Genomic DNA, 18,036 nt, shown 5'->3' on the forward strand with positions numbered 1-18,036 from the left:
ACTCATCCGTCTCCACAAACCTGCTCCTGCTCCTTTGACCCCCACCTTTAGAAATTATTGCCTGTATGACATTTTGCTCCTCTACTTTCCTTTCATGTGACTGTTTGGAAGGCCTTCCCCCACGGACCACCCTAAATCGCCCACCATATATCTAATCCTGTGCGATCATATATTCCCCATTAAACCAACACCCATCAATCCATTTGTTTGAATCATGAGGTACCAGGGGAAATTAATCACTGATCAAAGCCCCCCAGATAAGGTAATAGGGCCACTGTACCCCTGTCAGAATGTGACTACGCTAACCCACGATTTACAGGCGACTTCTCATTCATGGTGCAAGTGTTATGTCCAGCATTACTCTTTGCATGCCAATCATTTTTGTGTGGTTTAGATTAGCTGGAACAGTTACATTTTGTGGACCCAGCCTGGCCTTCACCCGCAGAGATGAACCCAGCTGATCCACGTGCTCACAGACCACCCTAACAACAACAACCAATTGGAGTCTGGCACTGTTTATTGTTACATACTGGGCCATAGTGGCCCACCAATGAACACTGTTATTTTACACTGTATGGGGTCATTACGACCCAGCCGCTAATTGTGCCAACTTTACCACCATGGTGTAAACTATGTTTACACCATGGTGGATGGCGGATTTACCGCCCCATTCCAAGGTGAGTGGGGCGGTAAATCCCCATTTCCCATTTTCCCTTCCCCATTCCCATTTTTGCCCCATAGGGCATAATGGGAGTGGGGAAGGCGCTAATTACGCCACCGTAAATTACTGTGGCGTAATTAGCATCATGGCAGGTTAGCGCCATGGATTTTAACGGCTGCTAAAAGCAGCCGTTAAAATCAGAATCAGGCGTTAAGTGTTAATGACGACGTTAACCCTTAACGCCTGAGTTGTAATGAGGCCCTATGTTATGACATGTTTTTGCTTTATAATGTAATGTTCATGTATTATTTGGCAGAGCGCTCTCAGAGCAGCAGAGTCCTCTGCGTGCATCTCTTACCTGATATAAACTTTGTTCAACTTGCAATCTATCTCCTGGTCTCATTCCCTACTGGGGTGTGCCCATTTATTCTGAGTTTGGGATCTGAATTTGGGGAATGAACACCTTCACTTGGTGACCCCTTAGATGTGATTGATCCGGTAAGACCCCCATACTCTGCGAAGAGATCAGGGGCACCTCCATCAAGACCACCCCCACCTACGGCTGACCAGTATTAAAAAGCGTATGCTCCTGAGCAGGTTCCGCATGTCCCAACTATGCGAATACCCAACCGCTCGCCTGAGCGCGGTGACAGCTTCATTGGGGGAGGCACCCCAATTGTGGATAGACCATGAACGGAGGCTCTTGGATCACCACGGACATGTGATCGCTGACAATGACACTGATGGGGAGATAATAATGGAAATATGCATGCCATGTGATATAATGGTCCTAAACAGACGAGTAATGAACCCCCTCATGGTCATTGTCAGTGCACCACCATCATTTTTTGATGAGGACATGCAACAAGTACCCACTAAATTATGGACCACCAATCCCCATGAAGTAGGGCTCTTACAAGAGGTAACTCCAGTTAAGATTAAACTTAAGCCTGGTGCATTGCTACCCCATGTGAGACAATATCCCCTGTCAAGGGAAGCAGAGGAGGGAATAAAAGAAATGAAACACGCATTATTAAAGCAGGGTATCATGGTGCCATCAAATATCCCTTGTAATACGGCAATCTATCTGATTAAGAAAGCAAAGGGAGGGGCTTGTAGGATGGACAGGATTGACGCCCCCTTAATGACGTCATACAGAAAGAGTTTCCCCTTGTCCCAAATCCTGCATCCATTTTGTGCAGCATTCCAAAGACAGCTACACACTTCACAGTGGTAGACTGGAGCAATGCTTTTTTTCTCGGTGCCACTCAGCGCAGGCTCGCAATACCTTACTGCATTTACCCTGGCAGGGATGAGATATGAACATTGCAGACTGCCACAGGGATACTGTGAAAGCCCAAGTATTTGTAACAGAATATTGCATGAAGATCTTGGCAATATTGATGTTAAAAGCACAGTAATACAATACATGGACGACCTTTTGATCTGTGGTGAGAATGAGGGACAGTGCAGAGCAGACTCTATAACCTTACTGAATTTGTTGGCACACAAAGTATACAAGGTGGACAAAGGGAAGCTGCAGTACTGCCTAGCAGAAGTACTCTATCTGGGACAGCTAATATCCAAAGATGGCAAAAGAATATCCCAGATAGGGCAGCAGCAGTACGTGCTGCAGCTAGGCCCCACAGAGAAAAAGACATGCAAAGGTTTCTCGGCATATGTAACTATTGCCGAGCATGGATACTTGACTATGCAGCATATACAAGGCCCCTGCTACAAGCACTAAAGGAAGAACAAAAAGAAAGCACAGCTATTACACGGACACAAGAGATGCACACTGATTTTACAGAGCTAAAAGAGCTCATTTCCACTTCCCCCGTTCTAGCAACCCCAGATTACGAACGAGAATTCTTCCTGTTTTTACACTGCAATGGAAAACTCATGACAGCGGTCCTAACACAGAAAACATCCTTAGGGCACAAGCCATTGCCCTATTACAGTGGCACCCATGACTCTGTAATGCAAGGGCACTTTGCATGCGAACAAGCTCTCGCAGCCGCCTTTGCGATTGCAAAGAGCACCACTATAGTGATGGGGTGCTCAGTCCCACTGTTTGTCGAACATTTTTTGTCTGCAAATCTAGAACGGCCTAAATCTACACGAATGACACACAGAGCAACAATTTTTCTAGCTCTAACATTCACATAGTGCGCTCTAAAACAGTAAATCCAGCCGCATTCATCACTGAGCCATGCATGGTAGAAGACATGCAAAATCATGATTGTGCCACATACGAAGGGGAAGGAGACGACATTCCCAAAGCAAACGAAAATGCCCTAGAAGAAGGTGAAGTGTACTTTGTAGATGGGTCAGCATCCATTTGCTCATAGACAGGTGGGAAGCATGTGGGAGCAGCAGTGTTAAGACTGGAGGAAGGGCAGTATGAGGTCATCGTACAAAAACGTTTACCAATTGTCATGTCCACGCGTACGATCGGTCCACGACCATATGCGTATAGCCCTTTAAGAACGCTGCAGCCAGGTGCCTGGAAGTTGGCATGGCAACGTTGGCGTCCCGTCCTTTCCTGTTTCTGGTATCGTCAACGTCGAGTAGCACGTAGCGTCATCACATGACCTGTATTTAAGCACCTCCTACTTGTTGCCCAGTGCTTCTGATTTGCATTAGTAGCGTTACGAAAGTTGCTTGTGTTTTTCCTTGTTTCCTTGCCCTGGTTTTTCCTCTCCTTGCTTCTGGAACTCTTGTGTTTTGACCCGGACCGTTTACTGGATTTTCGCCTTGGATTACCCCTTGCTACGCCTCTGCTGCATCTGTGTTTTGACTATGGAAAGCTAACGGAACTGCCTTGCTTCTGGCCCTCTTGTTGTTCCGCTCTTCGATCTCGATCTTGTCCATTTTTGAACAGTGTCTTCCTTCTGCGGATTTTGGGATTTATGAACTTGGATACTTTGGCGTTTTCTGGGATATTTCGGAACAACTAACTTTTGTACACTGACTAGAGACTGCCTCAGTGTACTTAGGTGTCCTCGTGCCGTCGGGTTAGGTTGTGTTTCTTCCTCTGGAGACCGGACCTGTCCCACCTTGCCTCTCTGATTGGAACTTTCAAAGACTGCACGGACTTTACTCCGGTAAGCCCATAAGGGGTTTTCTTGTCTATTTGATTTAGCCTTGGATAAGGGGAGGGGGGCCTAGACTTGTATTGACTAGTGCTTTCAATTATGCATCCCGTCTAACTGTATACCATTGCAAACTACTGTCTGGGTTCCCAAAAGAGTGGTTGTCCTGCATATGCACATTGTGATCAAACCTCGCACTTCGCTTGTAGGTTCACTGTGTGTTCCTGTCCTACGCATCTTGCCTTCCCGACATCGGCTTCTACGACACTGATCCTCTGAAAGCAGTCTCCTAGTGCAACACACGGATCTAATCTGGTATACTCATCTGGTATCCTTCTTTCCTCTGATTAGCTGCTCTGGTTGTCTGATTGCAACACCAGAGGGGCACATCAGGTGGAAGAATTCGTCCACTACACTACGTGGGCAACTCGGATCCTGACACCAATGCATTTCTCAGCACAAGCAGCAGAGCTCGTAGCACTAATTGAAACATTGCATGCAGAAAAAGGATACGCAGTGACAATTTATTCAGATTCGGCCTATGTAACCACAACGGTACATGCTGGATTGTCAAAGAGGAGAGGGTTCAGAAGGGCAGACGGGTCCCCAGTACAACATGCAGAAATTTAAATGAACTAATAGAAGCTCTAGGAGAACCATCCGTAGTGGCTTTGGTAAAATGCCAAACCCATACCCATAAAAGAGACATAATCTCATTGGGAAGCGTTGTTGCAGACGCCGCTGCAAAGCAGGCAGCATACTTCCAGAAGCCCCAAGCAACAGAGTATTTGGTAAAAGGAAGTGTACAAGAGGAAAGAGAGGTAGGATATAATTCACTGCCCATTACACAGATAATTGACTTACAGAAAAGGGCCCCAATTGAGGAACAAGAAATGTGGTCAAAGAGGGGTTGTACATAGTCACCCACTGATCACGTTTGGTGGCAAGAAACAACAGGAAAAGTAATAATGCCAATGGAATTATTACAGCTTGCATTCCAAAAACTACCTTTTCCAGCACACACAAAGAAAAAACACATAGCTGCAGACATTCAGGAAGACTGGTTTGTACCGCATCTCCAAGAGCACCTTACCAAAATGTCAATTGAATTAGTAACTTATCAGACATACAACTCTGGAATGACCCCCAGAACACTGCGAGGGAGGCTGCCCCGCCCCATCTGACCGTTCCGTCAACTGCAGATCGACTACGCAGACATGGGAGCACGGTGCAATGGAGCAAGATACCTAATAGTGGTGTTCTGCCCCTTTTCACGCTGGGGGTGGAAGCAGGCCCCTGCGCACACCCAGATGTGAAATGCGCTGCAACATTTTTGGTGAGAGAAGTATTTACACAGTGGGGCATTTGTATTTATTTATTTATTTATTTGCAAAGCGCGGCCGAGCCCTGGGGCATTTGTGATGTCATACGCTCCGACAACGGATTGCACTTTGTTAATGACCTTTTTAAAGAAGTAACATCCCTTGTAGGAATTAAAAACAAGCTGTGTTCCGTTTACCAACGGCAAGGGAACGGGAAAGTCGAGAAAATCAATGGCCTCCTTAAAAGTAGGCTAGGTTATGCCACACCCTCAAAAAGAATTGGGTGTATTGCCTTCCCTTAGCATTATTTCTATTACAAACACAACCAAGCAAGGACTACCACTTGTCCCCGCACAAAATAGTAACAGGGAGACGCATACAAACCCCCTCTGTCCCCAATGAGAAGGGCATCAGATGCTCATCGAACTGTCCCAATCCTGGGAGAGGAATTTAATGAATACTTGATACAGCTTACACAGGTAGTGAGGAACATAGCCAAACAAGCAGACCCACCCTTCATTAGGGAAAGTAAAACTGACACAAACACTGCAGCAACAGATAGCCCATGACACAGTTAATGCCTGGGGAGTTGGTATACGTGCAGAGTTTTGTAAGGAGATGGAACTCTCCAAGATTTCACGGCCCTTACAAGGTGGTATATTGCACACCTTCCGCAGTAAAAGTGAAGGGCCTGAGATATTGGATTCACTTCTCTGATGTTAGAAAAGCACATGGCAGCTTAATAACAGAAGGGGGACAGCCAAATGAGCAAGACGTGGCTGTACCCTGATGGGATTAATAGTGTTAAATGAAATACTTGAAAATGATGACAAGATTTAGAAATGTAAATATAAGAACTAAGTGATTAATGAGTTGACAGAATTGAATAATGATTGAATGTATCTCTCTCTCTCTCTTTCTTTCTTACTGTCTCAATATGCAATCAAATATTTTTGCATAACTGAAAGTGCACTTAACCCTTTGTATTCCACTCTGTAGGTACAAACATGGCAGAAACGAGGGCCCTCAATGACAATACGACAGAAATAGTTAGCAGTAGGGGAAATGTTAGCACTACTAGAGCTTACACGTCTGAATGTGGCCTCTATTTTACGGCCATTATGTTTTCAATTATATTATTATGTTTAGGGCTTTACTGGAGCATGTCTTTTATTTTAGAAGGCATACAAGAAGGAGGGATGGGGCACAACTGGAGCAAGAGGGAACCCAGTTAAAATGGGATACGGTGAAATTGATGTGGGCCCACAATGTCTCTGCAAATCTTACCTCTCTGAACAAGAATCGTACAATGAAGGTCCCACAGTTTGAGTATTCAACCATGAATATTGATATAAATGTACCGTAGGCCTATAATGAAGACCATCCAATTTCTGATGTATTAATGGTGTCATATGCTTACCCACAGACAACCTTTGAACCTACCTCAAATGACAGTTACATGCACTTTAGATCCCCAACACCCACCCGGAACACCCCTCCTGCTACACAGCATTGGCAACATACTTACAATCAACATTAAAACATGAATTTAGGCATTTCTCCTATTAGTTATCAACAAATTTTGAAGTTACAAAATGGCCTGGGTGGGAGAAACAGAAGGAAGAGGGAAATGAAATGAACAAGATATGATGCTTATCATGGCCTAGGGTTGGATGCGGTAGAAGACCCTTGTCACCCAGATCAATCTAACAAATGGTGCTCTGACATGAGCACCATGGGTAAACAAGCAACAAATGAAAGTTGCTACGTGTGTTCCCTGATACCTCAGGCATCAAGAACACCTAAAGTCCTATTACCACAAGAAGTCCCCTTGTCTAAAATTCCCCAGTGTGTGAAAATCTACCACCCGATACTCAATTTCTCCAAAACTCAGGTCATCACCACCAGCATCATTCCTAAAATTCTCGCCTCTTTCCCTCCACCATGACAGGTTCACATTCCCCATGACTGGGAACCCAGAGTGACCTTTCTGACTCCAATAGGAAAACAGGTGGATTCTGGCTTGGCACCATTTTTTTATGCCCTGAATGAGGCAAGAGGCTGAAACATTTTTAAGTACGAATTCTGTCAGCAGGTGGAGCCCCTTCATGAGAAGGTGCTGGGACAAGGAACTTCTATTTTATTAATTGTTTCCATGTTAGGCGGTTTTAAACAGATTGAATTGGCTGTATAAGAGCCCACAGGGCAACAGCAGGGGGACATGGGATTGAAGAACATTAAAAACACAAATATAAATATAGTGGGGGAAGGAACGGTCGAACCTACGATGCCTTGTGAATATTCAGACCATGCAAGTGCAGGAAGAGGGCAGCGGAGTAGGTGCTGGGGTGTCCCTGCTCATGGGTGTCTATATGGAGGTAATGCAGACTCCTGTGCAAAAAACATCAGGGGAATCGCTATCCCGTGCAAAAAGCATCCGTTATGTGATTAATCTGATGGTATCATCACTCCTTTACTGGCGGTGACCTCCTCCCATGTGGTCAGGGGATGGCCGTCGCTACCTGAACCTGACCCTGGGGACGGTTATATGAGGGAGGATCACGTGGGGGAGATAGCCTCCAGGAGATGTTTATGGTGTCAGCGGGTGAGACATGGTATCCCCATTTCCTTTCTGAAGATACTTCTCCAATTCCCCAAAGCCTATTGTAACACCTTGCCTCTTTGCCCCATGGAGAGTAGTACCAATCTTGTTACACCCCGAAGGCCAACTCTCAAACTCTAAATGGCCATGTAAAATTACAAAACACTTTTTTCAACTCCACCTACTTGAATTCCAAACGTAGTCTGCCTTTAAAACCCATTGCAAACATTCATACAGTGCATTCAGGAAGGCACCACTATTCCCACAACACTGGGATGAGGAAGAGGAGCGGAGTAATGCAGAGCACAGGAATCCACGAGCACAGGAAGCTCTCTAGTGGCAGCAAGTGCAAACCTGTGTCCTGTAAGGAAGGCACCACTATTCCCACAACACTGGGATGAGGAAGAGGAGCGGAGTAATGCAGAGCACAGGTATCCACGAGCACAGGCAGCGCTCTAGTGGCAGCAAGTGCAAACCTGTGTCCTGTAAGGAAGGCACCACTATTCCCACAACACTGGGATGAGGAAGAGGAGCAGAGTAATGCAGAGCACAGGTATCCACGAGCACAGGCAGTGCTCTAGTGGCAGCAAGTGCACACCTGTGTCCTGCAAGGAAGGCACCACTATTCCCACAACACTGGGATGAGGAAGAGGAGAGGAGTAATGCAGAGCACAGGTATCCACAAGCATAGGCAGTGCTCTAGTGGCAGCAAGTGCACACCTATGTCCTGTAAGGAAGGCACCACTATTCCCACAACACTGGGATGAGGAAGAGGAGCGGAGTAATGCAGAGCACAGGTATCCACGAGCACAGGCAGCGCTCTAGTGGCAGCAAGTACACACCTGTGTCCTGTAAGGAAGGCAAGGGTTCAAAGTAAGACAGACACAAGTGATCACAGTTCAAGAGTGTTTTTTAAACTGTACAAAATGTGTGAGATAAATGCTTAATCTAAACCTAAATCTAAGATGGGAGCAAGCTACAAACATCAAACAATAATAATACAGTCCTAGGGAGTCTAGTCAAATAAAAAGGGCCTATACTAAAAAATAAAACTATTGCCAATCCTTACTGCTATGCTACAAAATAGTGTGGGATAATGTTCACAAGAAAAGAAAGTGTTCACAAACTGATAAGTCAGGATGCTACGGCTGGAGTCTCCCTTCCCCACGTTTTTAGCACAGGAAAAGTCGGGACTCTTGAGCACAGCACACTTTAGGGTTTCTCCGGCACAAGCTTACAGTTCCTTTCCACAATATCAGGGCCTTCTGTACCCAAGTCTCGCTCATGCAAAGTCTCTTGCTTCAGAGGGCCTGATAGTTATAGACACAAAACCAAAAGTTTGTTCTGTTAATCTTCACATCAGCCAATTATTATTCACCTATGGATCCCCCTCAGCTGGGCTCCGATCCTTATCTCAACGTTAGCCTCCCTCGATTTGGCTCAAATCATCAACTCACTGTGGACATCCTTCAGGTGGGTTCATGCTTGTCATCACAAAGTTCACGGGTATCTTACTATTTACCCCAATTCGCAGGCATCCAACAGTCAGGTTTACGTTTGCTAATTATAACAGTTCACTTCGTTTTCACACCATGTCAAAGACTTTCGGCTGTACAAAGGATTTGGCTTGACCCCCGTATGACCACTTTGACACTTCACGCTGACCTCCGCTAGGCCTCTTGGTCTCTGTAGTTTCACTAACCAAAAGCCTCTTTCTTTCAGTAGCTGGGTACCAGCTTGAGTCTTTCGAATGAGCACCCACGTGGCACTGGACCACCACATGCTGGTAACGATTTCACTCATAAAATACCTCTATTAACTTGTCATACAATGTTGCCACTGTAAGCTTAAGCCGAACACAGACTGGTCTACTATTCGCTTCTTTCGACTCACTGGCTGTGCTGAACTCATTGGCATTTCCTTCACCTCTGGAGTCAAGGATGGTAACAGGATGGCAACCACTTCACCCCGCCCTGGCAATCAGTGCGAAAGGGTTCCACGTACCGCTGACATCCGACACCACTCACCAGCTGTGATTCCCAGTCTTATGTTTCCTCTCATGGAGGCTTTGCAGGTCTGGGTTGGAAAGGGCATGGATAGTTTCCTCCTGGTCGTCCTTTCAGATATCTACACCTTTCTCCATTTTAACTGCCGTCCTGGAATGGCTGCTTACTCGTGCATTCAGACTTGCTCAAGTGTGCTCTTTTGATCCGCCTTTTATCCTAGTGGGGAAGGTAAAGGGCAGTCAGGTGTGTCCAGTTATCAGCAATTGCCTGACTCTGCCTGACCCTTGTGTTGGGACATGTCAGGTGAACGGCTCTGATGTTAGTCCATTGTCAGTGTGAGAAAGTGTTTGTGTTGCAAAGGGAGCAGGGCTAGAGCTTCTAGGTATCCTACGGGGGAAGGATGGGGAAAAGATGTCATAAGGAAAAGAATATCGCATCTCACCCTTCTGTGTCCAACTTCCACTCCCGAAGACTCCCCGCCCCCACATCCATGTGAGTGATGGCCGCATCCTGGCCACCTGGAAGACAGATACTCAGGGACTAGCGGGTGAGACTCCTTCAGATTTCTCACAGTCCGGGACATTTAAATCACACAAGCAAGAAACGCAACCAGCTGCTTGCAGGAGAGAGTTACTCGTCTCCGTGCAAAGTGAGGTCTGGAAGGAATTTGGTGAAGCCAACCGGATCAGGAACCTGAAGGGAGAAGGCTGCTGGAAGCAGATGACACAGCTTGAACGCCAAAAGCCAGTAGAGTACTCCTGGGCACCTACTGGCGTTGGTGCACACCGCTTTGCTCACCGGGATCCCATGCGATGCAGACAAGCACAGCAGAAGCTGCAGGAAGCATGAAAACAGTGGAGAAACAGTTGCATGGAGAAATCAGCAGGAGACCATCAACAGCAGACCGTAGAAGAAACGAGATGCCATCAAGAACTGCTGCATCCATAAAGTGGCAGAGGAAACCAGGCTGCACCAAACTTAAATTACTATTAGTGAAACCAAGAAAGAGAGAAAAGGAATGGTTTCTAAAACCAGAGAAAGACTGAAAGACAGTTTTCTAAGAGGAGAGTTCATCAATGCAAGCATATAAGAGACAAAGAGACCATATATAAGATACCAATTATATTTTCCAAGGAGGCTAAAAAGTGGAACCATCAAAAGGTGGGCAGGAGTTCACATAAGAATAGCCCTGGCAGGAGAGTGTACCAGGTTTCTGTATCACACATAAAAAGGAAGACGAGCAGTTTGAAGAGAACTTGTGTTGTTGACCCAAGGGAATGACAATAGCTTCGCAAAAGGGAAAGACTTTATGACCAATCAGAATCCACCTTTCCTAGGTGAGATTTTCCTAAAATACATATTTTCAATGGCCGCTGTCATCCGAAAAGGGACCTACTCCATCTTCCATTTTAAGGCCGGCTGACATTTTTGTATGTCTTTTTTTTCCGTCAAGAGATGCACTCACGCAGAGTGCATCTCCCGTCAGGCAAAAACAAAAAAAGCTATCCGTACCCCGGTTTAAAGGCCACAGCTTGGGCCTACAAAGCTCGGGCCATAAACGCCATGTCCACCCCAGCGGCAGGGCATGAACGCTATATCTGTAACCCAAAAAAAGTGATGAAGAATCCAGGCGAAGGGAAGAACCTCTGGAGCAAGGATACCCAGACTTGAAAGGCTTCTTTTCATGGGAGTTCTACAGGTTTCCTTTCTTTTGAACAATTATAAAACACTGAAGGCCAAAGACATTATCCTTTTCACCTTCAAATTCATTTGTTTAGAATGCGAGGGTCAGAATAGTACTTTGGACATAGGATGGTTTTGTTTCGGACTTCGAACACAGGCGGATCCCTAGTTTTGAGCTTAGGTAGGGATACTTCGCTATTGCAGGGACAGTGAGGCCTTTTGCCAGTTGATGTTATAACAAAAGTCTTCAGCCAGTCTAACTTATGTCCCAGTATCATTCCGGAATCCTCAGTCATCACAATCCTATGGAAAATAAAGTTCATTCATCACTTTTGTGGTAAGAAAAGTGGCAGGTCATGCTAGCAAATGTTTATATATAAACAGGAAATGTAGAGTGTGGGTTTACGTCACTGAATTAATTACTCAATTTTGTATCAATCAATTGATTTGTGAGCACTTTTATCTTAATTTCCTCCATTTGTTCTTTAATGCCATATCTCATTCAGCTGAGGGTTAAGGTATTAAGGGGCACACCCTGCAGATTTGAACACCAGCACCACCTCCCCTTTACCCACCTCCTCCGTCACTACCACCTCGCACCATGTTCACATCTTTCCCACCCATCCACTGAACCCATTACCATCTCCTTCTCTTTACCCACCTCCTCAGTCACAACGAGCTCCCTCCATGTTCACGTCTTTCCCACCCCCTTACCCCACCTTCTCTGTCACTACCCACTCCCTCCATGGTCATGACAAGAAAATGTAGACATAAACATTAAGTCCAGCATAAATCTGGAATAGAGGTGGTCACCCCACTAATTAAAACAAATGAATCACCTCTGTTCCAGGAAGCAGTTTACACAAAAAGTCAGGGAAAAAGATTTTACACACATGGAGTTAATAACAATTTATTTTTAATGTTAACACAGTGACATATTGGCTGAAACTCAATATTAATTTCATCAGCATTTCACTCATTGTATGAATCCCGCTGGAGGCTTTTACATCAGACATGTCAGTTTATCCAAGACCAGCTTTATTTTATAAACATTTATGTCCACTATTCCTTCTTGGAATTTAGAGAACAGCTGTGATATCATTACACCCACAACTCTCATTTCAGACTGAAAGGCACCATTTCATTTCCAATTTTGCATGACTTATTGTTTCACACCACAGAGGGTATTTCTATTGCACCTGCTCTTTCGACTCTATTCACAAAATGTTACTTTTCTAAAATACATGTCCACATAATTTAACAGAACACTTGACATCTTCTCTGGGCCCCTCACATCAAACCAATTTCTTATAAGATAGTGCTTTAATAGTGGGCATGCACCCTCCCTTGTGTAATTGCACCTCTACATGTCGAGCCCAGGCTAGGGAACCATCTACTAATCCTAAATACTCCAATAGAGCTAGTCAATAGTGTAATACACTAGAGGGGATCCTGAGGAGAAAGGGAAACTGTAGAGCTGTAGAACATGCTACACAAAGTGGAAACACTGCAGCATTCAGCGAGGATGGCACTCCAGGTGAGGCATGCATTTCTTGGAAACTGACTTCTGGAGTAATATTGGAGATTCCAGTTTTATGGATGTCATTCTCCATGCTTTCCCTTTGCAAAACAGTCTTTGCGCACATGTGTTGTGCCAAGCTTAGTATAATTGCCATATGAGAATATAGCCTTCTGTATTTTTATTATTTAGGAAGGCTCAGGATGATTTACATTGGGGGTATTTTAATCCCTATGTGTTGATGTTGAAAGTAAAATTACTTTATGGGGTTGTACAAGTGTAATTCCCAGTAGAGGCATTTCTAATGGATTCCTCCCTGCCACAGATTCCTCATATATGAAATCCATATCCTAGCACAGCTGTTCTCTAGAAACATTTCTGCTGTCAGGGAGCTCGGCACGGCTCTGTCAGGTCTGTCCAAAGCCTCTATGCGGTTTACACCAGAAACAACATTGAGGCCAGTATAAGTAGTGGAGCCACGCCCCATGACCTCAGTTCCTTTTTCCTCATTCATGACTAAAGGTTATTCAGTTCTATTCATAGTAATTAGTATGTATTGGTAAGCACATGAACAGTGTTATAAGTTAAAGGTACACACCCATTTATTTCTTTTAAAATCAAGACTATGGGGGTCATTACGACCCAGGCGGTAAGTACGCCAACTTTACCACCATGGTGTAAACTATGTTTACACCATGGTGGATGGCGGATTTACCGCCCCATTCCAAGGTGAGTGGGGCGGTAAATCCCCATTTCCCATTTTACCCTTCCCCATTCCCATTTTTGCCCCATAGGGCATAATGGGAGTGGGGAAGGCGCTAATTACGCCACCGTAAATTACGGTGGCGTAATTAGCACCAAGGCGGTTTAGCGCCATTGATTTTAACGGCTGCTAAAAGCAGCCGTTAAAATCGGAATCAGGCGTTAAGGGTTAACGACGGCGTTAACCCTTAACGCCTGAGTTGTAATGAATGCCTATATCTACTACACAGCAGAATTACCAAGCATTTGCTTGAAAGGGAAAAGTTGAAGAGGAGCCATTAAGAATCACTGCAAAATGTGAGTATAACAATGTGACCATTTTTGATTCAATGCTTGTAAATAAGACCTACCTTATGACGAAACCAGTTCCCACACTCAACACAGTTATGCAGTTTTTTCACCTGTATGTGTTCTCTGGTGGCTAATACGATGTCCCTTCCAAGCAAATCCTTTCCCATATTCAATGCACTCATAAGCTTTCTCACCTGTATGTGTTCTCTGGTGGCTAATAAGATTTCCGGGCGCAGCAAACCCTTTCCCACATTCAATGCACTCATACGGTTTCCCACCTGTATGTGTTCTCTGGTGAAGAGTAAGCTCGCCCTTTGTAGCAAACCTTTTCCCACATTCAGTGCACTGATAAGGTTTCTTGCCTGTATGTGTTCTCTGGTGAAGAGTAAGCTCTCCATTTGTAGCAAACCCTTTCCCACATTCAGTGCACTCATAAGGTTTCTCACTTGTATGTGTTATCTGGTGGCTAATAAGGTGTCCCTTCTGAGCAAAACCTTTCCCACATTCAATGCACTTATAAGGTTTCACAACTGTATGTCTTTTCTGGTGCATACTAAGCTCTCCTTTTGTAGCAAACCCATTCCCACATTCAATGCACTCATAAGGTTTCAGAACTGTATGTCTTCTCTGGTGCATGCTAAGCTCTCCCTTTGTAGCAAACGCTTTCCAACATTCAATGTACTCATAAGGTTTCTCACCTTTATTCATTTGTTGGTGGCTGATAACTGTGGGCCTCATTACACAGTAGGCGGTAACCATGGCGCTATTAGCGCCATGGTTGCTGCCGGTACCGTACCGAGTCCGCCATGGTGAATGGCGGAATTACAGCCACATTCCAAGGTTGGAGGGGGCAGTAATTCCCCATTCACCATGGCACTTCCCCATTCCCATTTGAGCCCCCATAGGGCTCAATGGGAAGGGGGAAGGAGCAAATAACGGTACCGCTATAAGCGGTACCGTTATTTGCTCTGAAGCCCCTCAGCGGATCCCTTCCTTAATGTGTGGTCTGACCACACGTTAAGGACGGGACCTGCTGAGGGACCTCGTAGTATGGTGGTAGGGGATTACCGGCACCAGTGCCCTTACCGGTGCCGGTAATCCCCTACTGCCATCCGTGTAATGAGGCCCTGTATCATGTAAATGGACGTCATTATCAAATTCAGTGCACTGATAAGGTTTTTCACCTATGTCCTCGTGTGGGCAATAAGTATGTTCTTGAGATGGCAATTGTTCCCACATTTTGTGCATATGTAAAGTGTCTTGCCAGTTTATTTTGTCAGGTGCCTTGACTTAAGGGGAACCTTTTCAATGAACCTTTTCCAAATTCAGAGCACAAATGAAAAATGCTTTTCTTACTGCACATAATACATTGTCATTTTCATGCTAGATATACCTCTCCCTCAAGATTTACAGAATGAACACGCTTGGTTACTGCATGTTACCACAAAGGAGTTTCATGGATGGAGACCATCATGTATCAACATGCTTCGCAATCCCAGTTCCTAAATACTGTGACAAGGCAACTTGGCCACAAATTTGCGCACTTCTAATATGCTTGGAAATTGCATATTCCAACAATAAAGCTTTTCACCGCGATAGTCCAGAGAATCGAACAATCACTGTTGTTGCATTTCTGGGGCATCAGTCACCTATTAACATAAAAGGAGATGCACATTATTAGTTTCAACACATTCACAATCGCAGGCAGCACATGTAACAAGACTCTACTCAGTAGTAGTGATGTTAACTCCTCACGGAGTAACTTATTTGACTTTGAAGTGCCATCTATTGGGAAAAGGCACCCTAATAAGTGGCAGAGAAGTGGCGCTCCAACAGGAACATTTAGTATGGGTTTGTTACTTACCAGGCTCCCATAACCCGACACAGACACCTATTTTTTGTGGATTCTGATCCTGGCACCTAAGGTTGAATCTCAACATGCCCCTGTGCCCTCTGTGCTGTGACCAAGAACTGTTTTCACCACATCCCTAGTAACCAATGGGGATGTTGCCCCATCACCGTTGATATCCACAAATTGATGCCACCATTTAGTGATTACACACATGATTCCCGTTGATCTACTGTGGATATTCTACTCAACCTACTCCAGGGGAATCCGCTCAACGTAATCCCACAGATCCATGATCTGAAAGGGACGAGAATTCCATTGCCAGCACCTCTTGCAACCCATATGGCAGCGACCCTGGAATAAGATGAATGTAGATGTGAATAGTATGCATAGTCACCGCACAATGCGTGAGACACTAACTGTCCACCTGCTTGTCAGTCCTACATTTATTGTGCGTCCAGTGTAGGTATAAATGTTTCATCTGACACAAATGAGAGAAGTGTACACAATCGGAGTTGTCTTTGGTGTACACACGCTGATTTTTGAATATTAATCATTGATCGTTATTAACGATTTCCAATGCTCTATGGTTGTCACTGTGAATTTTGTTTTGTTTTGACAACTACACGATTTAATAACTTTTTTACTTTGTTAGCAACTAATTAAAACTTTATGATTGATTTTAAAGTGGTTTTTGACCATTGTTAGTTATTTCTATGGTTCCACCTGTTACTCGAGCTCTGTCTTATGTATAGTTAATGCCGTCTGTGCAGCCAACACCTTAGGCTGTGCGAGCTTACCCACCCTCCAGAAGCAACAACTCTATATTTTTAGGATGTCAAAGCCCACAATATTGAACAATCTTGGCCTAACCATATCCTTCTGTGGCGCATATCAATCTCGAGTCCCCTTTGAACCCAATTTCCGTGCTCCCAGAATGTTAATCCATTTATCTGGCCACAATGTACTATAATAAGCAATTGGAATAAAAAGTAGAATGCCCTGATGTACCTCAACACCCTGCATCCTAGTCTCTACATGCATGCTTCTGAACTTGCTGAGTGAAAAAGAATTAAAAACGTCATCATTGAGGTTCTTTACTAAGAAGCAGAATGAGCCAGCGTCCTGCCCTTGACCCAGTCCCCCCCCCAGATCCTTGCGTTGTTTCACAAGTTGGTGAAGTGCTTTCAGTTGGGCTGTCAGGAACCTACAGCTGAACACTACCACAAGTTGGCAATGTAATGCTAGCAGGAGTAAAGGCTGTGCATGGCCCAGGCCCTCCACTTCCCTGCATCATTAATATCGCATAAGCCTGCTGTGATACTGTGAATGACTTTACGTGCAATTACTTGGTCTATTAAACAACACCTTCCTGCTGCCTTCAGCCATGCCCTTCTCTGTACTCTAGTGCCAGGCTATCATCGTCAATGCTTCCCTTTCCCAGATGGTCTGCCCAACAGACCATCCCACCATGGTAGGTCTGAACCTGCAGGCGGCCCAAGCAACTGGTTGGTGGGAGGACTCCGGGAAGCCTGGATATGGATTGCTCCTTAGTTCTCTCCTCTGCCTCGAAGGTGTTGTATTGTGCAGTTGCCTTCCACACGCCCTCCTCCTCTGCATGGGGTATGAGTGAGGAACAAGGCATACTCCTCTCCAGTCCAGATGATCACCGTTCACTTGTCTTTCCAACATTCATCTGCTGGGTAGTGTTGGAAGGTGTGGGAGATACCATTTTGGCAAGCATATAATCTAAGAGACAAACCTATCATAGTATAAAATTATTGGCGAGCACTAACGTTACTTGAGAAACTAAAAACCAAACTGGGGTGACATCTGGGAAGCAAATCTTATTAATGCTGGTTTCAATTTAATGTTTTCTAATGCAAATTATATGCACTCCATATATATATAGTTATAAGCAAAACTTTCTCAGTTGGTTAACTGTTGGCTCTGTTAAGCCCAAATTGTCTGGTTATTGCTTACAATCTATTACTGTTGTGTTTTTACATTACAAGAATGCACGATAATTAATACAAATATTTCCTATAACCTAAAAACCCACATTACCTCAGTGTTTGTTTAAATCATCCATATTAATTGATAAGCACTAGAAAAGGTAAACTCAGAATAAAGATTGATGAAGTACCTCGACGCCACAGGTCCAACCACTTATAAAACACAAAGTCAAGGCACCTACATTTGTACTGAAATGATTCAATGATCCTTCTTTAATAGAGCAGGCCAAA

At 44.7% G+C, this 18,036-nt stretch overlaps 1 pseudogene; it reads right to left on the reverse strand.

Moving 5' to 3' along the window:
- Nucleotides 1–10,316: 10,316 nt before the first annotated feature.
- On the reverse strand, nt 10,317–14,700 carry LOC138557989 (zinc finger protein 25-like; annotated as a pseudogene).
- Between the last annotated feature and the right edge of the window lie 3,336 nt (nt 14,701–18,036).

The sequence above is a fragment of the Ambystoma mexicanum genome, unplaced genomic scaffold, assembly GCF_040938575.1.
Source record: "Ambystoma mexicanum isolate Mex_15411 unplaced genomic scaffold, UKY_AmexF1_1 Mex_scaf31, whole genome shotgun sequence".
Lineage (NCBI taxonomy): Eukaryota > Metazoa > Chordata > Amphibia > Caudata > Ambystomatidae > Ambystoma > Ambystoma mexicanum.